The sequence below is a fragment of the Amblyomma maculatum genome, chromosome 10 (genome assembly GCF_055883805.1).
Source record: "Amblyomma maculatum isolate TAMU_Amacu chromosome 10, ASM5588380v1, whole genome shotgun sequence".
Lineage (NCBI taxonomy): Eukaryota > Metazoa > Arthropoda > Arachnida > Ixodida > Ixodidae > Amblyomma > Amblyomma maculatum.
This window is the reverse complement of record NC_139353.1, coordinates 175340394-175367202: the sequence shown is the minus strand read 5'-3', so window position 1 is coordinate 175367202 and position 26809 is coordinate 175340394. Positions and strand designations below refer to the sequence as shown.

The window sequence follows — 26809 nt, the reverse complement described above, 5'->3', positions numbered from 1 at the left end:
TCGGTCACGTGTTTCAGAGGTCGCAAGCGACTACATAATGTTGGGCGGAGCGGTAGAGTCCAGGTCACAAGAATCACCGGCGCACGCGGTCGTAGGTGCGTGACAGGAAAAAATGCCCAGCTTTAGGGTCGTCATGCATTTGTTCGAGAAAGGTAGAGCGTAGGTGTTGGGCAACGATCAGCAAGTACACAGCGCCTTCAGGTCGCATGTTGTGGCGGTACAGCATGTTTCCATGCAGAAAGAACAAGGCGAGGGTAGAGTCACTGCTGTCTGTGCGGAGGCGGCTGAGTCAAAGCACTTTCGTCAGCGATGTGGGAAAAGTCGGATATAGAGAAAACACAGGGGTCCAATTTATGGTCTATAGAGGAAGGGGGATTGACAGGATAACAGAACATGCAGTCTGCATCGCGGTGGAGCCGACCGGATTTGTGTACAACAGAAAAGGTATAATCCTGCAAGTGCAGTGCCCAGCGGCCGAGGCGGCCAGCAGGATCCTTGAGGGAAGACAGCCAACATAAGCCGTGGTGGTCGGTAGTAACAGTGAAGGGCCGGCCAGATAAGTAGGGTCGGAATTTTCCAATGACCCAAATGAGAGCCAGGTACTCCGGTTCCATAATAGAATAGTTCTGTTCCGCTGAAAACAGGAGACGACTGGCGTACGCAATCATTCAGTGCTGGCCGCGTTGTCACTGTGCAAGAATGGCACCAAGCCCGTGGCCACTTGTGTCCGTGCGGCGTTCCGTCGTGGCAGACGGGCTGAAATAGGCCAACACAGGAGGATTGGTGAGAACAGCGATGAGGTTGGAGAATGCGGTAGCCAGTTCTGGTCCCCAAGTGAAAGGAACGCCGTAACTATGAAATTGTACCAGCGACGTTCTCTGATCATTTCCGTAGTGAAGTGCAGCATAGTTCTGAAAAACGAACAAACTGTTTCCGGTGGGATATTTGGAAGTGAAAAAACACTCTTCATGGAGGAAACTTTCACGGGGGGTATACTAGAGTAACTGATCAAAATATCCCGAGACTATAATCATGAACTGTGACAACAGTGGGAAATTTGAAAACAACAAAATAAAATGAACCACAACAATACGGCAACCAATGGATATTTTGGTTATATTTGCCCTTTTAGAGTCACTTTGCTGTTTTGAACTTTTTGTCTTTTCTTCAGTGTGGTCTTCCTTCGCCGATAGCGCTGTTAACATACTGAATCTTGTATTTCCCTATGCCCATTCATTGTCAATGACCGCCATTATACTAAGGTATCGGTGTTTTGCGCCTACACCTCAAAATATGCCAATATTTCATGTGCTGGCCTTTTTTCCGCCGTCTAAAAGGGCATGTGGTTCTTTCTATTATATAGATATCTTGCAATCTTGCATTGCATAGCGCATCGTTTAGCGTCACATGCTGCACGCGCAGCTTCAGCGCCAATGTTTCACTTCCAACTATTCATTTTGCATCTGCAAACCCTCAAATAAGCATCGCTGTTTATATGCAGCTATTGATCACTGGTTCGGCGGCAGGGACATGGCTCCGTTATGCTCGATCATACTTGCTATGTTTCTGGATAACCGATAATTTATTCTTTCCACTTTCGTGTTGCAGGCTCATCGGGTGCAGATGTGAACGTGCAACGTAAGGTTGGACGAGTTACAGGGTTGGACAAGTTATGGCGAGTCCCGTCCACGGGAACACATGCAGAAGTCGATAATAGAAAATAGGTTTTCAATAATGATGACTGAATTCAAATATGAAAATGCTTTGTTGATTTTAAACCTTGATCCCATTTAGCTAAGACACCGCACGTGAATATCAAAACCTGCCTTTGCAACTTGGACTCCTATTTTTCTAAAAAAGACTGGTATTTTAAACGATGTACACTCAAAAACCACGTCGTTTGCCATTGGTTAGCATCGATGTAATCTCAATACTGCTCACATGATCTGCTTGCATATAGATCACCGCCTCAATCACGCAGCTTTTAGAAGTTGAGATCACTACATATACTCAGAGTGGAGATTCTGCATTTCTAGGGCACACATAACAGATTGTGGAGTTATCGGATTTGTGAGGTGTGTCGATGGTTGTACATCAGATCCTGAGCATGTGCAGGCACCACAGAAAATTCAAATGCAGCCACCTGATGCTTGATACATTCCTTTTGTTGTCGGAGGACCAGGATCTCATTTTGATACACTGGTGCTATTTGAGGGACCGCATTTTGACGTTGTGGACCATGGTCCCACCTGATTCTTTAGAGAAGTACATGCAGTGGATCTGAGCAACACGTCGTTGGCCTACGATATACGCCTGTTAATTATAAATGTAGGGTTCTGTGCAAGAACGTTTTTATAGTTTATGAGTATGAAAGAAATATCAGGACCATCAATAGCAACCACTGACCTGTAAGAGCAAGTCTGAGTATGCTCTGTCACTCAGTACTCAGTAATTGCGTACCGTCCTGACGTTCCAAGCATCCGTTTAAACATTGTCAACGCACACTGACAATGTTTTTTTCAAGAAAATAGGCAGAGTTATTCGTGTAATTGACCTTCCGGGGACCTTACCTCCATCGGTCACACCACCTAGTTTTTACCAGTGGTGGAGAAACAAAGCAACGACGGGGAGATGGTGAACCGCCTTGTGAATGACGGGGTTATGATAGTGAACGGCGGGGGAGTGACGCTGCGATTGGACACAGGAGGGTCATTGCGTGCAGCGCGTTTTGGGAAAGAAGGCCGATATAACGGAGTGGGAGGGGCTGCACCCATTGGGCGTCATTCCTGAAAAGTGCTGGTTGTACAGGGGGTCAAGAAATGTGGCGACGCGGACAAAAGCGGCAAATGTGTCCACTGCTCCCATGATGGCATGGACCTCGACGTCTTATGATAAGGTAAATCGAAATTTGTACGCTCCTGCTGAGTATTCAATTAATCGAGTACAATCCTCTTGATCATAGAAGCGATGTCTTTGGCCTCTGGAATATCGATGGTGGTAACGGTTGTCACATTGGAAAGGCGGCCGAATTTTAGCGCTATCCGGCTTGCTTTGAGCGCCTCAAATGCACGGCACTGCTTGATAACATCTGCAGCCGTAGCAAGAGCATACCTTGAAATAAGGAAATTATACAATGCGACAATGCGACAAAATTTCAATACCTCCTCTTTGTATCATGTGTATGTCTCACCGGATTGCTCGGCTATTTGAGAAAGTTGATGCTCAGCACGCTCCTTCTTCGCAAGAGTATGTTCAAATGACTTCGTGATCTCTTCCAAAAGCCGGTTTCAAGTCGTGATGATTTCCTCATCGTCGTCAAACCAAGTCAAAGCCGTGCAGCAAGGAAGAAGGCAACGTTGCGCAGGCGGGCAGGGGAGTGCCAGCGGTTATACTTGCTGCACCTTTCAAAATGTTGGAGCGATTCTTCAACATTATCTTCGGGCTTGCCATGATTCGTAGGCGGCACTCGCTGATGAGGTAATGTCATCTCGCCTTCAGCTTGCTGTTTCTGAGTCTGCGTGTCTTGGCTGGTTGCCATTCAAAGGAACTCTTGAGGCGACAAAAATAGCAAACATGCTATCCGGCGGCTGCGATGGGGTACAGGCGAATACAGGACGTTTTTACCCAGCGCCTAGCACCAAATAAACGAAAGGAATGGCTTTAATACAGTGAAAGCTTGACGAATGAAAGCTGATCGCAAGCGACTCTGAGAGCACCTCAATTTGCAGCCATCCAACTCTTCTTTCTTATCCTTCTAAGTAAGCGGTACGTGGCGTCACAATATATTTATACAGGGTGTTACAGGGAAGATTTTAAGTAATTTTAAAAAAGGGCTTTCAGAGGTAACAATCGTTTTTGTTGCACGAAGTTATCAAGGGTCTGGGCGGGTTCTATAAAATAGGTTAGATGTGCTCTTCAGTGGAATAAATAACTAAAATTCGTTAATTAACTTTATAAGTATTACAATTTGTGCATGATTGTAATTCGGAAATTGTAGAGAATTATGAGTCAACCCGATATCCATCGTTAGATTTACGAAAACCTTATTGTGCGGAGAACTGCAGCACTTAGAAACACAGCTCTCCAGACGCGCGCAACAAGCTCCGCGCGGCAGCTGAAGGCCGCAAAGTCACGGCCCCGCGTTGACGTCAATCTCAGTTGTACAAATAACAGGTTAGCCGCGCGTTATCTTGGGCCGAGCAGCGGCGAGCCACTTTTCTCTCGAACCACAGATAAAGCTCGGCGCGCGTGCGATTTGTACAACTGTAAGTGATGTCAGCACGGGGCCGTGACTTTGCGGCGCTCAGCTGCTGCGCGGAGCCCGTTGCGTGCGTCTGGAGAGCTGAGTTTCTGAGAGATACAGTTCTCCGCTCAATAAGGTTTTCGTAAATCTAACGATGAATATCGGGTTGACTTATGATTCTCTACAATTTCCTAATTACAATCAGGCACCAAATTGCAATACTTAAAAAGTGAATTAACAAATTTTAGTTAAATATTTCTCTGAAGAGCACTTCTAGCCCGTTTTATAGAACCCGCCCAGACTCTTGATAACTTCGTGCAACAAAAACAATTTTACCTCTGAAAGCCCATTTCTTAAAATTACCTAAATATTCCCTGTAACACCCTGCATATATATATATGCATCTCTTCCCAGGCACTTTTAATGCAGCTATATCTCTAGTCACTTATGGTGTTCACATACAAACCATTAAACCCATGACAGTTTTCTCATCAACTCTTCCAGTTATGACCAAGGCAAGGCTGTCGACTGGTCGAGTTGGTATTGCTTCATAATAGAAACCAGTCAAAACACGATAAACAGAAAAAGGGTGCACATAGGACGAAGGCTGGACTAGCAACTGATGTTTTATTGAAGGAAATGTTTTAAAGAAGACTCACACAAAGGTGCGCTCGCCCATGACCCCCAAGCTGTGAGAGGGCGGACATCAAGACTTCTATATCAGTAAAGCGAAAGACACGTGTGTAGCGAAGCCGTCGGTTAATCATCACAATGAAGAAATTGCTTTCTTAGATAATGTGTTAGAGTAACGGTGAGCGATGCTTGTGTCCGCCGTCTCACTGCTTCGGTGTCATGTGCGCGCGCACCTTTGTGTCAGTCTTCTTTTATTCCTTTCCTTCAATAAAATATCAGTTGCTACCTTCGTCCTGTGTGCACCCTTTTTCTGTTTATAGTCTTTTGGCTGGTTTATATTATGCCCAAGGCACCGGAACAATACTGAGACCAATATGACAGGGCAGTAGACCCTAGAGCTCTGTCGAAAAAATTGAAGGGCTACCCGTCATACCTGTCTGCATCGCAATGCTGCAAAGCTTGATGAGATCAGCATGATCGACTGTACTGTTAGCAGTCATTCCACTTTGAAATGACATTGCCAGGCGAAGTGACGTCATAGAGGTCGGTAGTTGGCACGTATTACATTCAGACATTACTACAGAAAAACGTATGGCTACAGAAATCCTCATTGCCACATTATTGTCCAATACAGCATGTTCTGTCGACTGTGAGGTTGCTCGTTGGAACAGTAGGCAGCATGACAAGTATTGAAAGTTATGCTATAATTAGTGAGAGTAAGGACATAACAGTAAGTCATCAGAAGTGAAAATTGTAAACATATATGATTGCACAATCCCCAAACATTTCAAGATATCAAATATATTTCAGGTATTCTAGATGGCTTATTAAATTTCCAAGGCATTATTCCTGCTGGTGTTATAGATCTGCCAAGGCCGAGCACCAGATTTAAAAACAGAATCTACGACTAGAAATTCGAGTGTCGGTTAAAAGCTAAAAGATGTATTTAAATAGTTCCAGTGGTAATGCCCAGATTTGCCTCACATTGGATGGTATGTGCTAACTTTCTCTTATCGATACCGCCTCATACCTACAAATTGGTTCGACCGTACCGCGTGAAAGTATTACAATTATTCAGCCTGCAACAATAAAAACGCTTTGTGCGAGATGCTTTCCTTCGATTGAAAAAACGGAAACACTCTTGTTCTACATGAATAATATGCTAACTATTTCTAGCCTCAAGAGTGCATAGTGACATTAATGCTTTATTACGTTCAGTTTGATTTCATCTTTTCAGGAGGCGTCACATCCTTGCTATTGCATCTTTGGCGTTTCGAAATCGCGCATTCTGAACAAAATGGCGGTGACAGGTTTGCAGTCCACTGCTATTGAGTAGTGTGTATTGTCAGTAATATCAGTGCTAACAATATTGTGACATATATGCCCTGCATCACTGGACGTTGAAGAAGACAACGATCAGGAACAGTGACACAGAAGAAGACAAAGTGGTAGTAACGTTTGGCTTTTGAAGAAGGTTGACGCTGCTGCGCTTCTGTGCTTTGTGTGCTGTGTCATCCTGGGCTAAGCTTGCCACGTATCATCTTGATGCAGGTGACTAAAGATCCCCGTGTCCACACATAAATACGTTTAAGCAACCGAAAGCTGGATTTGCGCAGTGGCCGCCACCTACCTGGGATCACAACGTCAACAACGGCCACTATGACCTCTGAGGCAGCTCCTAGCAGTGCAACAACATCGGCGCAGCCACTCGTCCTCACAAAAATCCGCCACCCTCCCATCTTCAATGCCGAAGACAAGACAAACGTTGAAGACTGGCTGGATGAATACGAGCGATGCAGCAGGAACAATCACTGGGACGCGACCATCATGCTGGCCAATCTGATTTTCTATTTGGCGGGAACCGCTCGCACGTGGTTCCAAAATCATGAGCACGAGCTGGTGACCTGGGAAATTTGCAAGAAAAAGCTTCACGACTTGTTCGGGAAGCCCATTGGACGGGCCCTCGCAGCCAAAACCGAACTTTCCTTTCGCGCCCAATCCACCCCGCAGTCCTACCTTGCCTACATACAAGACGTGCTCACGTTGTGTCGCAAAGCGAACAGCTCAATGCTGGAAAGTGAAAAGTTAGGGCACATCCTAAAGGGCATCGCAAATGACGCATGCAACATCCTCTTTTTTATGGATTGCTCTACCATCGAGTCGGTGCTTCAAGTTTGCCGACGATTTGAGCCGGCTAAACAACGACGCCTGGTACATCGCTTTGAGCGCCTTCCGAACACGGCAGCTACATCATCCTGCGATAATCTGGCTCCTCTGCAACAGCCTTCTCAGTCCACTACCATGACTCGGATCGTCAGGCGAGAACTCGAGGCCTTAGCTCCTGCACCACTCCCATCTCCACTGCCCGACACCGTGGCCATGATACAGGCTGTTGTTCGCCATAAACTTGCCAACGTCGGTATTTGCTCTAACCCCGTAGCGCCCTCGTCACCATCGCATCCTGTTCCTGTAGTGGCTGCTGCAACAACTAGCCAAGCTCCCCCACGTCGCTAAATTTAGTCGCAATCCTGCAGAGTGGCGCACCTCAGATGACAGACCAATTTGTTTTATTTGCTGGATATGAAGAAAACATCACGCCTTTGTAATTCGTGTACTCACATTCCTGTGATCTATCATGGCAACTGTTTTAAATTGTTGACGCTGTCCATGTCTTGAATGTGTGCGCATAATTTAAAGAACGAAACTATTAATGGCACATATTTATGTTGCCCGAATTTTGAAATGACTGCTTTTTGAGTTGAGAGCAGCCATATAGTGGGGACTTTGTTCGAAGGGCTTCACATATCACACACTAGAAGAAGGGTGCTTGCTAAAGCATCACAACCAGTTAGCCTCAAAAGTGTTCAATCCTTGAAATCTAGAGCGTCAAATTGTGAAATTTGCACAGCAATCATTTAGTCACTTACCACAGAAGGGCTTCTAGTACATATTGTCACAGAAGCCAGTGAGATTGGTTCAGCAGGTTTACTAGGACTAAGTAAAAGCACCGGCAAGATCAGGCACGGAACCGACTGGCGGGCGAGCAGCGAGAGCGAAGAAGACGAGCGCGTGCCAGTCTCCCGAGCTCGCCACATGGCGGCGCCAGTAAGATAACATTGCGGCATTGCCCCTCCCGATGGAAAAGGCATCGTCCCGATGCCGAGTGGCGAGGTCGAGGATAACGGTAGTCGGCGAGGATGCGCGTTCACATCAAATAGTTAAAGGAAGCAAAGAAAAAAAAAACACATGTAGCTTGACCTAGCGGGAGTAGAAGGGCTTCATCCTGGCGACATGTACGACTTCCGATTGTGCTTGCCGTCGGGATGAGCGAACAGTTCCTTGCGGGGTCACTTCGTAGGTGACGTCGCTGAGTTTGCGTTGTACTTCGTACGGGCCGAAGTAGCGGCGCAGAAGCTTCTCTGAGCGACCCCGCTGGCGAACAGGTGTCCACACCCAAACCTGATCGCCAGGGTTGTAAATTACCTGCCTGTGACGAAGGTTATACCGTCGAGCATCTTTAACTTGCTGTGTCCGGACTCTCAGTCTAACCAGCTGGCAAGCGGCCTCGGCATGCTGGACGAATTGGTCGGCACCGGCAATCGATGGGTGGGCAACATCTGGCAGTAGCATTGCATCCAGCATGGTGACAGCTTCGCGACCGTACACCGAACGAAACGGTGTAAAGCGGGTCGTTTCCAGCAGGCCGGCCAGCTTGACAGGTGGTATCTTCCGACGTTGGCAATCACGGCACGTCCTAACATAGCGCTGAACCATAGCGGCAAGCTTGGGCCAGTAGTACTTTTGTCGTACTCGTGCCAAGGTGCGCGAAAAACCGAGATGTCCGGCAGAAAGCTCGTCGTGGCATGCCTGCAAAACGCGGTACGGAGCGGCGTTGAGACAACCAGCAGATACTGAATGTCTGTGGAAGCGTAGTTTTTCTTGTAGAGGACGCCGTCACGCAAGCAGAACGACGACAGGCCACGCGTGAAAAGGCGAGGCGGCGATGAGGCGGTTCCTTCGAGGTAATCGATGAGGGGCCGCAGTTCGGTATCGTCTCGCTGCTGTTGAGCGAGATCTGGCGTCGAGAGAGCGCCGAGAAAGACGGAGTCATCTGTTTCACTTGAAGAACATGTGACAGGGTCTCGGGATAGGCAGTCAGCGTCACTGTGTTTCTTGCCGGACTTGTACACAATAGTGACGTCGAGCTCCTGTAAGCGGAGACTCCGGCGGAGTAACCTGCCTGAAGGATCTTTAAGGTTCGCTAACCAACAGAGTGAGTGGTGGTCGCTGACCACTCTAAACGGCCGAGCATACAAATACGGCCGAGATTTTGTTACCGCCCACACAACTGCAAGGCACTCCTTTTCGGTCGTAGAATAATTCGCTTCGGAACGAGACAGGGTGCGGCTGGCGTAAGCAATCACCCGCTCAACGCCTTCTTGCCACTGAACGAGAACTGCACCAAGGCCAACGTTACTGGCGTCGGTATGCAAATCTGTGTCGGCCTCCTCGTCGACGTGGCCAAGTACGGGCGTTGTTTGAAGGCGCTTGCGAAGCTCCTCGAAGGCCCTTTGCTGCTCCTCGGCCCAGATGAAAGGCTGGTCGTTCTTTGTTAGACGAGTCAATGGTTCAGCTATTCGGGAGAAGTAGTGCACAAATCTCCTCTAATATGCACAGAGGCGCAAAAACCGAAGCACGGAACTTTTATCAGTGGGGGTCGGGAAAGCAGCTACGGCAGCCGTCTTCTCTGGATCAGGGCTAATTCCCTCAGCACTCACGACGTGACCCAGGAACCTGAGCTGTTTGAATGCAAAGGGGCATTTTTCTGGTTTTAGTGAGAGTCCCCGCGGATGGCATTTAGCACGGCCGTCAATCGTTTGAGGTGCTCTTCGTAGGTCGCAGAGAAAATGACAACGTCGTCAAGGTAGACGAGGCGCGTCTGCCATTTCAGGCCGGCTAGGACAGTGTCCATCTTTCTTTGAAAGGTTGCGGGAGCGGAACACAAGCCGAAGGGAAGCACCTTAAATTCGTACAGTCCGTCAGGAGTAATGAATGCGGTTTTCTCTCGATCACATTCATCGACTTCGATCTGCCAGTACCCACTGCGTAGATCGAGCGATGAAAAGTATCGGGCGTGGCGAAGTCGGTCGAACGAGTCATTGATTCGAGGCAATGGATAGACGTCCTTTTTCGTAATTTTGTTAAGCCTCCTATAGTCGACGCAGAATCTGAGTGCTCCGTCCTTTTTAGCGACCAGCCCAATTGGTGAGGCCCATGGACTTGTGGACGGCTGGATCACATCATCGCGGAGCATTTCATCAACTTGTGCCCGAATAGCCTCTCGTTCTTTCGGCGATACTCGGTAGGGGTGTTGGCGGATAGGGCGCTCGGTGGGATCAACTATAATTCGATGTTTGGTTACTGACGTCTGTTTCACGTTGGAAGTGACGGCAAAGCAGTCACGGTAAGTGTCCAGAATTGCTTGAAGGCGGCGTTTCTGGGTAAGAGACAAAGCTGGGTTCACGTCAGTTTGAACAGTATGTCCAGTGCTCTCGGGAGGGTTCTTGTTGGCCAGCGAAAGGGCGCAATGGGCGGATGGAGCACTGACTTCTTCAAAATAAGCGATAGCTGTACCTTGTGGTAAATGGCGGTATTCGGCACTAAAGTTCGTTAAAAGTAGTTCAGTTCGTTTATTTCTCAAGGCAAAGATCCCCCGAGCGACGCAGACTTGTAGGCTCAACAATAAATTCACGTTCGTTTCCACGAGGCCTTTCAAGGCGGGGGGGGGGGGGTTGTCGCACTGCACTGTAACAAACAAGCTGGTGCGTGGAGGTAGAGTGACATGGTCGTCGCACACTCGGAAAATTGGCCTGTCTGTGTAGTCGTCGCTGTGCTGTCTGTACTCGTCGGGAATTGCGCGGTGGGTGGAGAAAGTCACCATGAAGTCACGGAGGTCGATGACTGCGTCGTTTTCTCTAAGAAAATCAAGGCCTAGAATCAGGTCCTTGGAGCACTCTGCTAGCACAACAAAGCAACACGAGAAAGTTACGTGGTGAATCTCGACGCGAGCGGTGCACACTCCGAGCGGCGTTACCACATGCCCTCCGGCTGTCCTTAACGGGGCTCCGTGCCAAGGAGTCAGGACTTTTCGCAGAATGGTAGCAAGGCCATGACTCATAACGCAAAAATCAGCGCCGGTATCTACAAGGGCAGTCGTGTTGTGGTTATCAACGACGATAGGTATCTCGGCGGAATGCAGCTCACCGTCGACAAAGTGCAGCGTGTCAGGGATCGTCGGGCTGACGGGTCGTTCGTTGCGTCGAATTACGGCGTCGAAGGTAAGCTTCTGTGATCGTCGGGAGGTCGTCGGACTCGTTGGGCGTGCGGTGCGTCGATTGGGGGCGTCGTAGGAAAGCTTCGGCGATTGTCGAAAAGTGGTCGGATTGTTCGTCGGAGCGAAGGGTCGGAGGTCGGTCTGTGTGATCGAATCGGTGAGCGGAGGATGTTGGTCGTAGTGTCCATCGACGGCGGCCCTACCCCCGAGGGTCGCCGTCTCCAGTTTTCCCGGTGCGGACTTGGGGACTGCCTGAGGAATGAACGGCGGCTGGTGGAAAACTGTCTCGGCGGTGGTGACCTGGACTGACGTCGCTGGAGGGACGCAGGTGGGACGTGGTCGCTGAGGTATTGGTCGACGTCCCGAGGTCGTTCGCCATAGCGCGGCCGAAGGGCATCCGGGGAAAATCCGCGCAAGCCCATCCGACGGTACGGGCAGTGGCGCAGAACGTGACCGGCTTCGCCGCAGTGAAAGCACAAAGGCAGATTGTTCGGAGTGCGCCACGCGTGTGCTTTGCGAACGGGTGGTCGAGCTTCAGGCACACCAGTTGAAACTGGATATTGGGGTGGAGGACGAGCGGGAGGAGCAGGGTTGTAGGGTGCCAATGGTTCAGGCGCAGGGGTACGCAACACGTCGCTGTACGTCATGATCTGTGGCGCAGGCGGCTGGGGCGACGGTACTGGTGGTACTGCTTGGCGGAGCTCTTCGCGCACAATATCCGAGATGCCCCAACACGTGGATGTTGTTCGAGAGAGGGCAGCTTTTGCAGCTCTTCGCGCACGATGCTTCGGATAAGTTCGCGAAGGGCTTCCCTGTCGTTTCCGACCATTGGCAAGCGGAAGTCTACGGCAGCGATGTTCGCAGAGCGATCAAAATGTACAAATCGCTGATTCAAGGCACGCTCGATGCTTGCTGCTTCTTTCGTAAAATCAGCAACAGTACGTGGAGGGTCACGTACAAGGCCAACGACGAACAGCTGCTCCTTGACGCCTTGCATAAGATAGCGCACCTTCTTTACCTCCGACATGGACGGATCCGCCCGGTTGAAAAGGCGAGTCATTTCTTCCACAAACATGGCGACGCTTTCATTAGGCCGCTGTGCTCAGGACTGTAGAGCGAGTTCGGCCATCTCTTTGCTTGTATCGTTGCCGAATGTTGCGAGCAGCTGCCGCCGGAAATCCTGCCAGGTGGAAATGGTAGCCTCATGGTTTTCGAACCACATCTTGGCGGCGTCTTCTAGTGCGAAATAAACATTGTGCAATTTTCGCTCCTCGTCCCACGCATTAAACACAGCGACCCGGTCGTAGCTGGTCATCCAGTCCTCAACGTCTTCGAACTTGTCGCCATGAAACGGCGTGGGCATACGTGGAGTATGGCAGATCAGCTGCTGGGTACTCACGGGAAGCTGAGTGGTGGTCTGAATTGCCGCTGTAGTTATCGTGGTTCGCGGTGGGGAAACAAGAGGACCACACTCGGGTGCTAAGCCTCTCAAGCGACGGCTCGCCTTGTGCACAGGTGTCGTGTCCACGGTGTGAATATGGGCGTAGGAGGCTGCCAGAGGCTCTTCGGACATGGGATCTACCCAGAAGCTCCACCAAAAATGTCACAGAAGCCAGTGAAACTGGTTCAGCAGGTTTACTAGGACTAAGTAAAAGCACCGGCAAGATCAGGCACGGAACCGACTGGCGGGCGAGCACTGAGAGCGAAGAAGACGAGCGCGTGCCAGTCTCCCGAGCTCGCCACATGGCGGCGCCAGTACGATAACATTGCGGCAATATCAATCATAATAATAGAGCATCGGAAACTCTGAACTTCATCAACCTCAGCGTTGGTTGTTGACCAGCGTTGATTGTGAACAGATGTTTGAAGGGCTTCTAGAAACGGAGCGCTTTTCAAGAAGCGGTCAATGCAGTGGGAAATGATGAAAGGATCAAAATTTAGAAGTTCGCTGGCTGGTTAGCTGTAAGAACGGCACTATGCTTCCAATGAAGATTTTACTCGTTATTCTGTTAGTGCTTTTCCTCTGACATATTGTGGGCTTCTACCATTTTTTCGCTACTCTATTCAGTATCTTGAGCTGTGCATCATGCTTGTGGGAGATATTCGAACTGACCAACGTGAGCCGAAGTGTGGTCAAGACGAAAGCAATTTGCCGACAATCAGTTGCATGCTTTTATTGGACAAATCTAGGGATGTTAGCCAAAATGTTTTTCATAAGTTTCATTGCTGGGTCTCGGATTTGAAGAACTTAGATTTCCTCAAGAGATCGCAACGCGAGAGCAGAACTATGATAAAGACTTCAACACTGAAGTCTCAGATTCTGACCTGAATTCCTGGTCTTTGTAGGTCGAGTGAATACATGCGTAGTTGGGTATTGCGCTGACGGTGAATATAATGCACTGAAACAAAAATAAAATAAATGTTAAGAATTTAAAGCAAACCTTGCAGTGGCATTACAGTCGATGAATCGCAGGAAGGAAGTTCCCTAATAGGCGTTCATAAAGGATGTTTCCTTTATTCCAGCACCATAGTGGTAAATTCTCCGATCTATGCGTTTGGAGTAGTAACACAACTACCTAAAGAACACTGCCTTAACTTCTTTAATTTATAAGATCAACGAACTGATCAGGAATGCTTAGCACACTCATTGGAAAACTGTGATGAATGCGTGAATTGCACAAAAGCGAACAAGTCATGGAGCTGTTGCGGCGTTCAGCGGCACATTCGTCTCTATCGCATGTGCACGAAAAAGAAAAAACGTATATTCCCTCACCGACAACTGATAATACAAAAAGAAAAATAACGATGCTGTAAAAACTTTGGATTTTTATAGCTTCCTGAGCTGTTATGCACGTTTGACTGGATATTTTAGTAACATACCTGGGTTTTTGAACATTCTTGTTATCGCAGTTTAATGCTTTGCCGGATAGTATACTGCTCGTATTTCACCGTGTGGGAGCTTATTTATATGAAGAATATCATACTGCCCTGTTTACTATAGCAATGCAATATTTGTGTCTAACCAATTTCCTGATTGTAGTCACCTGGTATTATTTTCCAACAAATGTATTTTACTTGATACGTGTATCATGTGATGTTTTGTTTTGTGATTGCGAACGCTGCTTGCTACATACGTTCTCCTTTTGTGTACGCATATACGAAGGCTTGCATGCATGGCAGCTGTGCGTTGTTTTATTCTTGTTATTTCCAAATAATATATGACACATTTGTTAACTGGTAAACAGCAACCTAAACCTCAATGTCTTATAGTTGCTTGTTGTGGTGTCCCCTTCTTCAACTTAGCTCTATTTTTAAATATCTCCGACATATAGGTCATTGTGTGCAGAGTTTCTTCATATTTGTGTTTGGAAGGAGTGTTTATCTCAAGAGCATTTGATATGTTTTGCTTTTACGCGAGTTCAAATGTGCTATTTATTGCTGTATTGGATAGTTTCGTTTAAACTCTCGATATTTTAAAACGTTGTTTATGTTTATTCTTAGTTCCTTTAAGCGCACACGATAAATATAAAAATTATTTTTGTCCCAGAATTTTATTTTGCTTCAATGCAGAATTTTCCGCCAACAATAAGCAGTCCCATTGAAGCAGCAACATTAGAATCAGTAGATAGTGTTGTACATTTGCATGAATGTGATAACTAATGTTGTTTCCCCTAAATAGCAAATTAGTTCCCTTTAGGAACTCTAGTGACATAAGTCAGTGATACAAATTGTCTAGATGGAACACTTTTGTTGTGTATTCCAATCTGCAAAGATACTTCTTTACGACGCGTTTTACACCTGATCAGGTCCCTAGATATTTCACATCATGTTTTAAATTGCAAAATATATTTTTCGCGCTTGCACGGCTGTCCTAGTGTCGCGTATAAAGGTCACTATATGGATGTAAATGACAAGGAAAACCGCAGATAGCTTTGCTGTGGGACTGCGCTGCCGTAGCAGGCATGAAGTTTTTAGCACGTACTTGTGCAATTCCGGAATTCGTCACCAGTGCGCTGCCAAACTGTTTCTCACCAATATCCGATCGCCAATTCCGGACAGTTGTCGCACATTCTAGCGTAAAATTGTGCCTTACGCTTTTGCGCCACAAACTGTACGCCAGCACCGCACCTTAGTTTTATGAATCGCGTTGGTAGCGCAGGTATTCGAAGTGCGATGCGCTAAAGGTCCGGCACTCTGCACTTGGCTTGTCGGGGGCGGTGATGGAAAATGCTACGCTGGCATGAAAAGTAGCCTTTTGTTTTAGGGTAAAGTAGCCTTTTTTTTTCCCCCCTTCATGGATCACTGCCTTGTCGTGGCGGAGGGGCTTGCAAAACTCGAGGAAGTCGTGAGCTCTGCTGTGTAGGGCCACCCAAGATAGACAGGTCACGGCAGAGAGTTCTGACAAAATGTGATTCACTGGAGAAGGTAATGGCAACCCACGCCAGTATTTCCTGCCAAGGAAACCCTATGGCCAGTCACAATACCATTAGTGGTATGGCGCCGGAAGATGAGACCCCAGGTTGGAAGGCGTCCCACATGTTACTGGGAATGAACAAAGGGCGATTCCTAGTAGCTCCAGGACGAATGAAGCGGCTGGGCTAAAGCCAAAAGGACGCTCAGTTGTGGATGTGTCGGGAAGCGACCGGAAAGTCTCATGTTGCAAGGAGATATATCACGTAGCAACGTGGAATGTAAGCTCCATGACGCAAGGTAAACTGGATGTCGTCAAGCGAGAAATGGACAGATTGAACATTGATATCTTGGGTATCAGCGAGCTCAAGTGGACCGGAATGGGAGAATTTAGCTCCGGCGACCATTATGTCTTTTATTGTGGGCACGAATCCAAGAGAAGGAATGGGGTCGCTCTCATAGTAAACAGAAGAATGGGCAAAGCAGTGCTAGGGTACAACCCCAAAAAAGACCGAATGATTTCACTTCGGATCCAAGCTCACCCTTTCAACATACCAGTTATCCAAGTCTATGCACCGACCACTACTGCTGAAGAAGCTGACGTTGAGAGATTTTATGCGGACCTACAATGCCTTTTAGACCGCACCCCATCATCAGACGTCGTTTTTCTCATAGGAGACTGGAATGCTAAGGTCGGGAGTGAACAAATATCCGGAATTATAGGCAAGTTCTGTCTTGGCGAGCCGAATGAAGCTGGGCATAGGCTAGTAGAGTTTTGTCAAGAAAACAACCTGACCATAGCGAATACTCATTTTCAATAGAACAAGAGGCTCCTGTACACATGGACTTCATCGGACGGTCTGTACAGGAATCAGATCAATTATATTCTTTGCCGGCAGAGATGGAGAGGCGCTATACAAGCAGTAAAAACAAGGCGTGGGCCCGATTGTGGCACCGATCCTCAGCTTCTTGTTGCCTAAATTAAGCTTCGATTGAGGAAAATGCAGAAAACTAGAAGGCATTTCAGGTATGATCTGGATCAAATTCCACCAGAATATGCTGTGGAAGTGAGTAATCGATTTCAAGAATTAGAAATAGAAGACAAAGAGCCCGAAGAGATGTGGACTGATGTTCGTGATATAATACAAGAAGTTGCGACTAAGGTAGTTCCAAAGCAAAAGAAATGCAAGAAAGCAAACTGGCTATGGAAGAGGCTTTGCAAATAGCTGAGGAAAGGAGGATGGCAAAGGTTATGGAGGAAAGAGAAAGATGCAAGGTTTTCAATGCGGATTTTCAGAAAATAGCAAGGAGAGATAAGAATGCCTTCCTGAACATACAGTGCCAAGCTGTTGAGGACAACAGCCAATTAAGGAACACAAGAGCTCTGTATAAGACAATCAAAGTTATCAAAGGAAGCTTCTGTGCTAAGCTGGGCGTGATAAAGCACAAACGAGGCAAGGACCTCACTGAGGCCTCAGAGATAAAGAAGAGGTGGCAGGAATACACAGAAGAACTGTACAAGAAGGATCCGAATGTGCAAACCCAACATAAGACGGTTGTGATTACTGATCTCGAGCCGGGCATCCTGAAGAGTGAAGTTGAATGGACCTTAGCCAGCCTTGCTAAGAACAAAGCTAGCGAAATTGATGGCATTCCAGCTGAGTTGCTTCAAAACCTCAACCATGACGCTGTTAACATTCTGCATACATTATGTCAGAAGATTTGGACAATCCTGCAGTGGCCACAGGATTGGAGGAGGTCAGTTTACCTCCCCATTCCAAAGAAAGGCAGTGCCAAAGATTGTTCCAACTACCGCACGATCGCGCTTATTTCGAATGCTAGCAAGGTGATGTTGAAAATCCTCCAAGGTAGGCTGCAGCAGTATGTGGATCGGGAGCTTCCGGACGTGCAAGCTGGGTTTCGCAAGGGCAGAGGAACTAGAGACCAAATTGCCAACCTTCGCTGGATCATGGAAAAAGCAAGAGAGTTCCAGAAACCCATCTACTTCTGCTTTATTGATTATGCAAAAGCGTTTGACTGCGTAGATCAAAGCAGATTGTGTCAAGCTCTTCAAGAGATGGGAGTTCCAATTCACCTCATCTGTCTCCTCAGGAACCTGTATGAAGGACAAGAGGCCACAGTCAGAACTGGGCATGGTCTTACTGACTGGTTTCCGATTGAGAAAGGAGTGAGGCAAGGCTGCATACCGTCGCCCTGCCTATTTAGCCTATATGCAGAGTGCATCGTGAGGAAGGCCGGTCTGGACGAGTCTTCAGCTGGAGTGAAGGTTGCTGGAAAACGTATCAACAACCTTAGATATTCGGACGATACCACTTTAATGGCAGAAAGTGAAGTGGAACTCAAGAGACTTCTGATGCGCGCACAAGAAGAGAGTCAGAAGTTTGGGCTTAAAGTGAACATTAAAAAGACAAAGATCATTGCGTCTTGCCCTATCAAGTCCTGGAGCATCAAGGGACAAGAAGTGGAAGCTGTGACAGATTTTCTCTTCTTGGGCTCCAAGATTGCCTCGGAAGGAGACTGCAGCCATGAAATTAGGAGACGCCTGCTTCTGGGAAAGAGAGCAATGGTTAGCCTTGACCGCCTAGTAAAGAGCAGATACATTAGTTTGCCAACCAAGATCCGTATAACTCGTGCTATGGTCTTTCCAGTTGTGATGTATGGATGCGAGAGTTGGACTGTGAAAAAGGCTGACCGCCGAATAGTTGACGCGTTTGAATTGTGGTGCTGGCGAAGACTGTTGAGAGTTCCTTGGACTGCAAGAAGATCAAATCAGTCGATATTGTCGACCATAAACCCTGACTGCTCAGTTAAAGCTCAGCTACTTTGGTCATCTGATGAGAAGAGAGGAGTCTCTGGAGAATGATTTATGATTTGATGTTGGGAAAGGTTGAGGGTCGCCGGATAAGAGGTAGGCAGCGAACGCGATGGTTAGATGGCATCCTCGAGGCACTGCAGATGAAGTTATGTGATGTTAGTAAGATAGTGAGAGACCGCAAAGCGTGGCGTGATATGGTCCATAAGGTCAGGAAGAGTCGGACACGGCTGAATGACTGAACTGAACTGAACTGAACTGAACTGCCTTTTTTGCACGGTTCAAACTAAAGCGAACGTAAGAAGTTGAAGAGCTGCAGCTGTGTATCGCAAGCACATAGTTGTCTCTCTGCAGGTTAGTATATCTGCACGGCACGCGACTGTGTGCAGTAAAGGAGCGCGAAAAATCTGTCATGAGCTTCTGTGCTTGATCTACGATGTGAATATTTCGTTCATTGTATATTTTATTAGGAAGGTACGGCTTCATATTTAAGTCAAAGTATTTGCACCTAACTGAAACTGAATTCATTCATTGATATATCTTGTAAAGCCTTTTTATTCTTTCTTCGAAACTTTGTGGCTTCTACGTGAGGAAGTAGTCCAGCAACCGCCCTGGGCCCGAATTCTGTCACCACAATTTGACTGAAACACCGCAGCCCACACTCAACCTCTACAGGGAGCAGAGTGCTCGGCTGCCGCACCGAATTCGCCCGATTTACCAAAAGAGACATTTACTAAGTGCCTTCCTTCAGCTGTACACTCCAAAACTAAGTCAACCCATTCCTGGAGCGAGCATGGAGCAAGACTGCGCGGCGCGTACGCAATGATTTGCTGTGACCTCTCGCGTGGTGACTGCAGGGAGGCCTCTTTGAGAGAGAGAGAGAGAGAGGAAAACCAACGCAAGTTTCGACTGTGGGGGGTCGCTGCACGCCAATTGAGAGGCTCGAGCTGGGCTGTAAGAGACGACCCACAATGGTTGAGCCAAAATACGCACTGGTCTGCACCGTCTTTTAGAGCAAATGCTAGAGGGCCTTTAAAGTGTCGCTTTTTAAAACCGCGTATTTTTAAATTTTTTAAAGTTGGTGTTGAGGGAAGGGAGGGGCAGTATATAGGTCGCACTTTTCGGCCAGCACCAAGATTTGGGGTGTAAAATCGTTCATACGAAATTAAATGGACATACCTGAGTTTTCAGTGAATGTCTTGTCGTGTCTTAAAAGAAAGGAGGCCGCCTCATCTATTCTACATTCATTTTGTTTACCATATTTCAAACACTACGGCCGAACCGGAAGCAAAACCCTGCGTACAGCAATGACGTTCGAACTAATGGAGCTCCATACGCTTTCGCGTAAAAACTTACCACGTTTACACCTCTCTGAACAAAGGTGACCAGGTGTACTGCCAATGAGCCACGAAACTGCTTTTATATCTCTTTTGTACAAGACAATCCATTTAGATGCTACATGACACAGAAATTCAGCTGCTCGTTAACAAGCACTTCTTGCCTACGAAAGAAACAGCTTGCTAAAATAGTTCGTTGTAACTTCGAGCCTTCCAGGTGAGAGGCGCACGTGCGTAAGCACGTGGGACGGGCAGGCCACCGCGAGAAAAAAATAGAAGGGCCGACCTCGCGCCCTGCTAGTTACTGCGGTGGCGGTATAAATCGATTTGGCGCGCTTTTGCTGCGAACGAGCCGGTGCTGGCGCCACCTTTCCTTCTGGGCACCACAACCATAGTAGGTCAAAGGACGGCCTCGCATACGTATTGCTAGGGGCGAGTAGGTGGAGCGCCGCGGTCGAGGGCGCGTAGCTGCGCGGTTCTATAGTTTAGGGTCCCAATCTCTCCATTTGCACAGCATTCTCCGAGGACCATGCCGAAATATTTGCAAATAGATCACAGCACGGCCTTACAAAGGTATTGTACACTAAATTATAGCAATACCAAGCATCTCATGCTGATCATTTAGATCGATAGTTTCATAAGTCTAGATAATGGGTTGATTGGCGTTGATTGGCCTCTCGTTAGTTAGGTGCAGTTACATAATAAAATATGCTATTGTTTGGTATATTCGAAACAAATTTATTAGTTCGTTTGCAAAGAACTTTATCCCTGTTCTTCTACCCTCATTCTTCTCAAGGTTAGAACTAGATTTTGCCTTTCTGCAGGTTTGTTCGAGCTACAAATAGTCATTAGTGAAGTTTCATCTTTCCCTTCTGTCAGATGATGGCATGCTACTTGGGATGATATAGATCTCTCTACAGTTGTTTATATTTTTCGAGATGTTTAGCGCGAATAATTTCCTTGTTATTGTTCAACAAGACCTTATGTAAATTTTCTTCCGTCTCAACAAAGGGTCGTTTCTATGGTTCAAAATTGATTATCTGCTAGCAGTACAATAATAGGCAGCTCACTTGGCTCGAGTCTTCGGGCTATGATGTTTTTTATTTTGAAAATCCTGAGGCATTTTATTACACAATGCAAACCTTTACGTGCAATCCCGCATGTGTATTTTCTAGGTAAGTACCAGTGTGTCTGTGCACAATACACTTCTATACCATAAAAAATAATTTATTCGTGTATTCTGAGGGAAAGCGCACAATCGATTTTCTCATAAGCAATAATCCTTGGCTGTTTTCAGCTGTGCATCTTGACTGAAGTTTTTCATCATTGTAGATGTTGTGTGCAGGGATAGTTTTCTTCTTTTTGATATAGCCCCACTGCTAATAAGCAGCTTGCGTTTCACTGCTCTACGGGATATCTATATTTGTGATTTAAATATCGTACCTTGCATCATTTCCTCATTATCAGCCGTATACTATAACCCCTGCAAAGTTAGGACCTCTCTCATATACCTCCAGTAAGCCCGTTCTTGTGTAAGCTGCATCCTCTTCAATCCTGCGAGCTTCTTAACCTCATCCGCAAACCTAAATTTCTGCCACCCTCGGCAGCAATTTCCTTCCCTTGGAATCCAGTTAGTTGTCCTGAGCGACCATCTATTATCATCTTTTCACATCACATGTCCTACCCATGCCCATTTCTTTTTGGTTTTCAGTAGAATGTAAGTAATTTTAATTATTTCTCTGACCCACTCTGCACGCTCCCTATCTCTTAACGTTACACCAACTATTTTCGTTTCATAGTCCTTTAGGTTGTCCTCAACTTACGTAGAACCTTTTTATTTAGCCACCACGTTTCAGCTCAATAGCTGAGAACAGATAGAATGCAACTGTTGTAACTTTCTTCTTGAGCGATACCGTTGTCTGCTAGTCATATTCTGTGAATATTAGCCAAATGTGATCCATCTCAGTCTTATTCTTGTTATTTCTCTTCCATTGTCCGGCCCTTACTTCCTGTCCTAAGTAGGCATATTCGCCTACTACTTAAAGTGCTTAGTTGCCAGACGTAAGATGTTGTTCCTTCCCAAGGCTGTTAAACGTAACCTTAGTCTTCTGCATATTAATGTTCAAGCCTGCGTTTCTGATTATTCTGCCTAGGTCATCAATCATTGTTTGCAGTTCATCCCTTTAGTTATTTAGCAAGGCAATGTCATTATCGAATCGAAGACTATAGAGCTATTCTCCATCTACACCTGTCCCTAACTGCTCCGATTCTAAGCCGTTGAATACTTGCTCTACGCAAGCTTGAATAGTACTGGGGAGATCTTCTCTCCTTGCCTAACACGTCTGTTTATAGGAACTTGTTACCTTTTTAACACAGAAGTATCGTTGCTGTGCAGCCACTATTTATGCCTTCGAATAATTTCACATACGGTGCATCTTCACATTGATTTCACAATGCCTGCATGACCGCCAAGGTTTCTACTGGATCAAATGCTTTTTCGTAAATAATGCGTGCTATCTATAAGCACTGGTTTATTCAGAACATTCATCTGCTTAATGATATGGATGGGTACGATAGCAGAGAACCCTTTCTGAAAACCTTCTTGATTTTTTGCTTGATTGTTATCCTGTTTCTATTAGCAATTACATTACTAAAGACCTTATACGTAATAGCTATTAGGTCGATTGCTCTAATTTTCAATACCTTAGCATCCCCTTTCTTACGATTTAATATATTGTTTGCGTTCTTCCATGGTTCCTTATCGTCAATGACACCAGTCAATATTTATACAGGGTGACTAGTTTCCTAACACGATATCCCCCGGTCCTTAGAAAAATCTGCAGTTACCTGATCCTCTCCAGTTGCCTTCCACCTTTTCATAGTTTCTAAAGCTTTCCTAAATATTCCAAATCTTCCTTCATTACTGGCAGAATGTCTGACAGTTTTTGCCTACTGCGAACCTCGTTATTGTTTGACTACTTTTGCTATTGCAGAGATCTGTTCAGAACTTCTCGGCTACTTTGACTATCTTTCCTATATCCATGACGACATCTCCCTTAGCGCATACATCTCATTTTGCCTATGCTCAATTTATTCTTCACCGCTTTAAGGATTCCCCCGTTCTTTATAGCATGCTTAATTTCCTCTATGTTATACTTTCTTATATGGGCCACTTCGCGTTATTGATTAGCTTTGATATCTCTGACAATTCTATCTAGTACGTTGAATTGGAAGCTTTCATACATTGCTGTTTCTTAATCAAATGTTTTGTCTTCGTTGACACCTTACAGGTATCCTTTCTAACTATCCTACCGCGCACCTCTAGAGCGCAGTCACAAATGATACATCTACAATGCCAGATACAATGCCAAACTGCTCAATGGTGGTTATAATTTTGTCAATGCTGGGTTTGTCTGTGCAGAAAAACGCTAAATCGTCGGCGTACGCAAGCACTTTGACTTCATTACTGAAGGCAACATAACCACGGATACTGTGGTTTTGCAGTATACTCAAACAAAGTGGCTCTAGGTAGAGGGTAAAGAGTAGCGGTGACATAGGACAGCCCTGCTTCACAGATGATCGAATTGGCACAGGCTCTGAGAGGTGGCCGTTAACAATCAAGCGAATGGAACAGCTGTAACAAAGTTTCGCCCCTTTCAATACAGTTGATCCAACGTTTGTACGCTCGAGAAGAGAAAATAGAAACGAATGCCGGACGCGCTGAAATGCCTTCGCAAGGTCAATCTGGAGTAGAGCAAGCTGCTCATAAGAGCCAGAGCGAAATTCGAGAATTGTACGTGCAATATGTATGTTATTTTGTATGGAGCGTCCCCTCAAGCCACACGACTGGTGAGGGCCAGTACGAGCCGTCATGGCACACTGTAAACGATTTTATAGTACTTTCGCAAAAAGTTTGTAGTCCACATTGGCCAACGTGATTGGCCTGTAGCCATCCACTGAGAGCAATTTTTCTTTATCCGTACTCTTTGGAATAAAGACTGTATGATTCCTAGTAAAGGACTGAGGAAGGACCCCCGCATCAAAACTTAAAGCGAAGATCTGCAGCAAGACAGGGCTTAGCAAAGGTTTAAAGGTTTTGTAAAACTCGCACGATATGTCATGAGGGCCAGGTGTTTTAGAGAGTGGTAATGGGTCAATTGCGTGTTCTATTTCTTCCAAAGTGAAATGACCAATGATAAGAGCACAGTCTGCATCTGATAAAAGCGTTATAAGAGCTTTAAAGTTAGCTAGTAGATCCGAATTAGAAGTAGCAGTGTCGTGTAATAGCTCACAAACACAGAGATGATGTCACACGTTTTCGTTACTAGGGTGCCATTGGATATCATTTCCGGTATCAATTTGGCCGTAGCATTACCGTGCTCGTCAAGTAGTGCTTGTCGCGTAGGGGTTCAGAGTGCAAAGCACGATTTGTACGAGATCGAACTCGGGCACCCCTGTATCTTTCAGCGTCTTGTTTCTGTAGGTCACACTTTACCCTAGCAATACTCCAGGTGCCTCACATTCTAATTCATAGAGGTTATACGAACTCTTATGCAATGTCCTCTCTTGAAATTTTCTGTAAATTGTCCTAACAGACCCAATTTCAATAGCTATCGCTCGCACCTTATGTTTAAATTGCTATTTATAGCAGCAAATATTGGCAAATATTGGCATGGCACCTGTCAAACACACTTGTAGCTGGGAGCGTAACCGGAACACAAACTCCTGATCATTTACAAGTGAAGAATTTAGCCTCCAAAGCTCCCATTGCGGTCTAAATTTTGAACAGTAAATTCTCCCGAGCCGAGCAACCACCATGCAATGATCTGAAAAGGAAACCGGTACAGATTCACACAACAATCACGGAAAATCAGCGTGGAAGAAACATAAATACTATCCAGGCGCGCGTGGAACCTCCCCTGTATATGCGTGAATAGTGTAGTTGTGTGACATGAGGCCCCTGTATCAATGAGTCCTGAGTCATCTATAACACGCGACAACACTTCACCACTTCTGTCTCTGTGTACACTAGGCCCAGCACGATAATTCAGGTAGCATACACATTTAAAGTCTCCTATTAGCACAACATTCTTATCACAATCTAGGAGGTTAGCCATGGCTTCAAACATATCAACATGCTCAGCTGCACTATTAAACGCATAAATATTGATAAGTCTCCATGGCTTCCCGTGGAGCAAAAAATCACAGCTTATTAGCCGCCCTTCAGAGTCAGTATAGTAATATAACGCAGAATAAGGGAGAGCCTTTCGCAGAAACAAGAAGCAACACGCCGAAAAACCAATAGCATGCGTCACAATAACATTGTAATCAGACAAAAAGGGTCCTAGTACCCTCTCTGTATCCTGCTCACTCTCAATCTTCGTTTCCTGGCGGCGACAAAATCTAGCCGCCTGCTGCTGAAAAGTCGACGAAGTTGCACCTGCTTTTGATGAGACCTAATGCCTCTCACATTCAGCGTTGGAAACACTAGCTCCTCAGGGGTCGCCATGGTGACCACACAAGTGTTAACGAGGCTTGCATTTGTCTCTCCGGAGACGGCGACGTCGCCCCCGGATATCCACCACGACTGCGGGAACGCGAACGTTGGCACTTCCCCTTGTGTTTCGACGTGCGCCGGCGGCGATGCTTCACGCTTGCCAGATCATCTTCACTCGAGTCATATGCGCATTTTCTTCGGCGCTTATGAAGGTGCTCTTCAACAGGAGGGACGGCCTCAGCTGCAGGTATAGTGGCCTGACCTGCAAGCTCTTCCTCGGCGTTGACCTCAGTGGCTGGAGTAACCGGGGCGGTATCTTTGGCAGGATTCGAACAGATAGCAGGCTTCCTATCATGTGCCGGATTCGGCGTCTCATATCGAATCAGCTTCTCCCTTTCCTTGGAGTCACCTTGAGGAACAACCGTTGTATTAGCTGTGGTAGCCGTGTCCACAGTAGCAGCTGAAAGGACACCAGCCGCGTCAAGCACTTCTGTGGCGTCCATAATATGCTCTTGTAGAGCGCCGTCCGGTGGCCGCACACGATGTCGCAGCTTGTCCGCGTAGGTAACCACGCACTCTTCTGTGGTGTGACCGAAGCGTCGGCAGTCGTCACAACGCGGCGTACGTCAGTGCCTACGAATGTGGCCAACACGGTTGCATCGGAGGCAGAGCGGTGGCCTGCCTGGTACTAAAACACGGCTCTGTATGGCACAAATAGTCAGTACATGTGGGACGTCGCCAACGCCGACTCCTTCAGCGAGAGACACAACATCCCGGTTCAGCGTTCTCAAATCTTCCATTTCCGCCACTTTCCAATTTTCCGTCGAAATAGAAGTCACCTTCCCGTAGGCCTTAGTGCCTCACATATGAAGGCATGTTCCAAACGTTCGGGAAGCCACAGAAGCTTCAATTTGACCACTTTTGGTTCTGGCTCCACGACGACACAACGGCGGCCCTTCACGACGAGATCACCGCAAGCCACACATTTCTCTTTCGATTGTGCCGATTTGCAGGTGACCATCCATACATGAGACATTTGAAATTGGCCAATTGAACTAATTTCCTTGAGGTCCACAAAATTCCGAAGGGAGTCTCTGAAGTCTTGTGCCCGGTACGGGCGTCCGGCAAGGTCTGCATGCAAGAAAACGGAGTCAGCGACCAGCTTACCAGTTGGGAGACGGGGCAAAACAATCAGGTATTCATTACTGCTGGCATTAGCCTTAGCAGTACCTCGGCCAGAGGCCGATTGAAGCCTTTGAATGGAAAGCATCAAGAAGCGCAACCGCTTGGAACAGCGTCTTCGTCTTTCTCCCTCAGCTACGCCAAGAATTTTTCAGCGTGGTATTTATTACATGCTTTTAAATTCAGCGTAGAACTGGGACTTTCCTAAACATTTCTGCATTTTATTTCATTTTCCGCATTTATAACGCTGAGACGTCATGTTTTGCAGTCTACAGGCGATTGCTACCGCTTTAACAATAACAAGTTTTTGATCATTGGAGCTTTCTTCCTGCTCTGGCGA

The 26809-nt window shown here is 46.7% G+C and overlaps 1 pseudogene; it reads right to left on the bottom strand.

Annotated features, from left to right (window-relative positions):
• Positions 1-664: 664 nt before the first annotated feature.
• LOC146177975 (uncharacterized) lies at positions 665-26557 on the bottom strand (annotated as a pseudogene).
• Between the last annotated feature and the right edge of the window lie 252 nt (positions 26558-26809).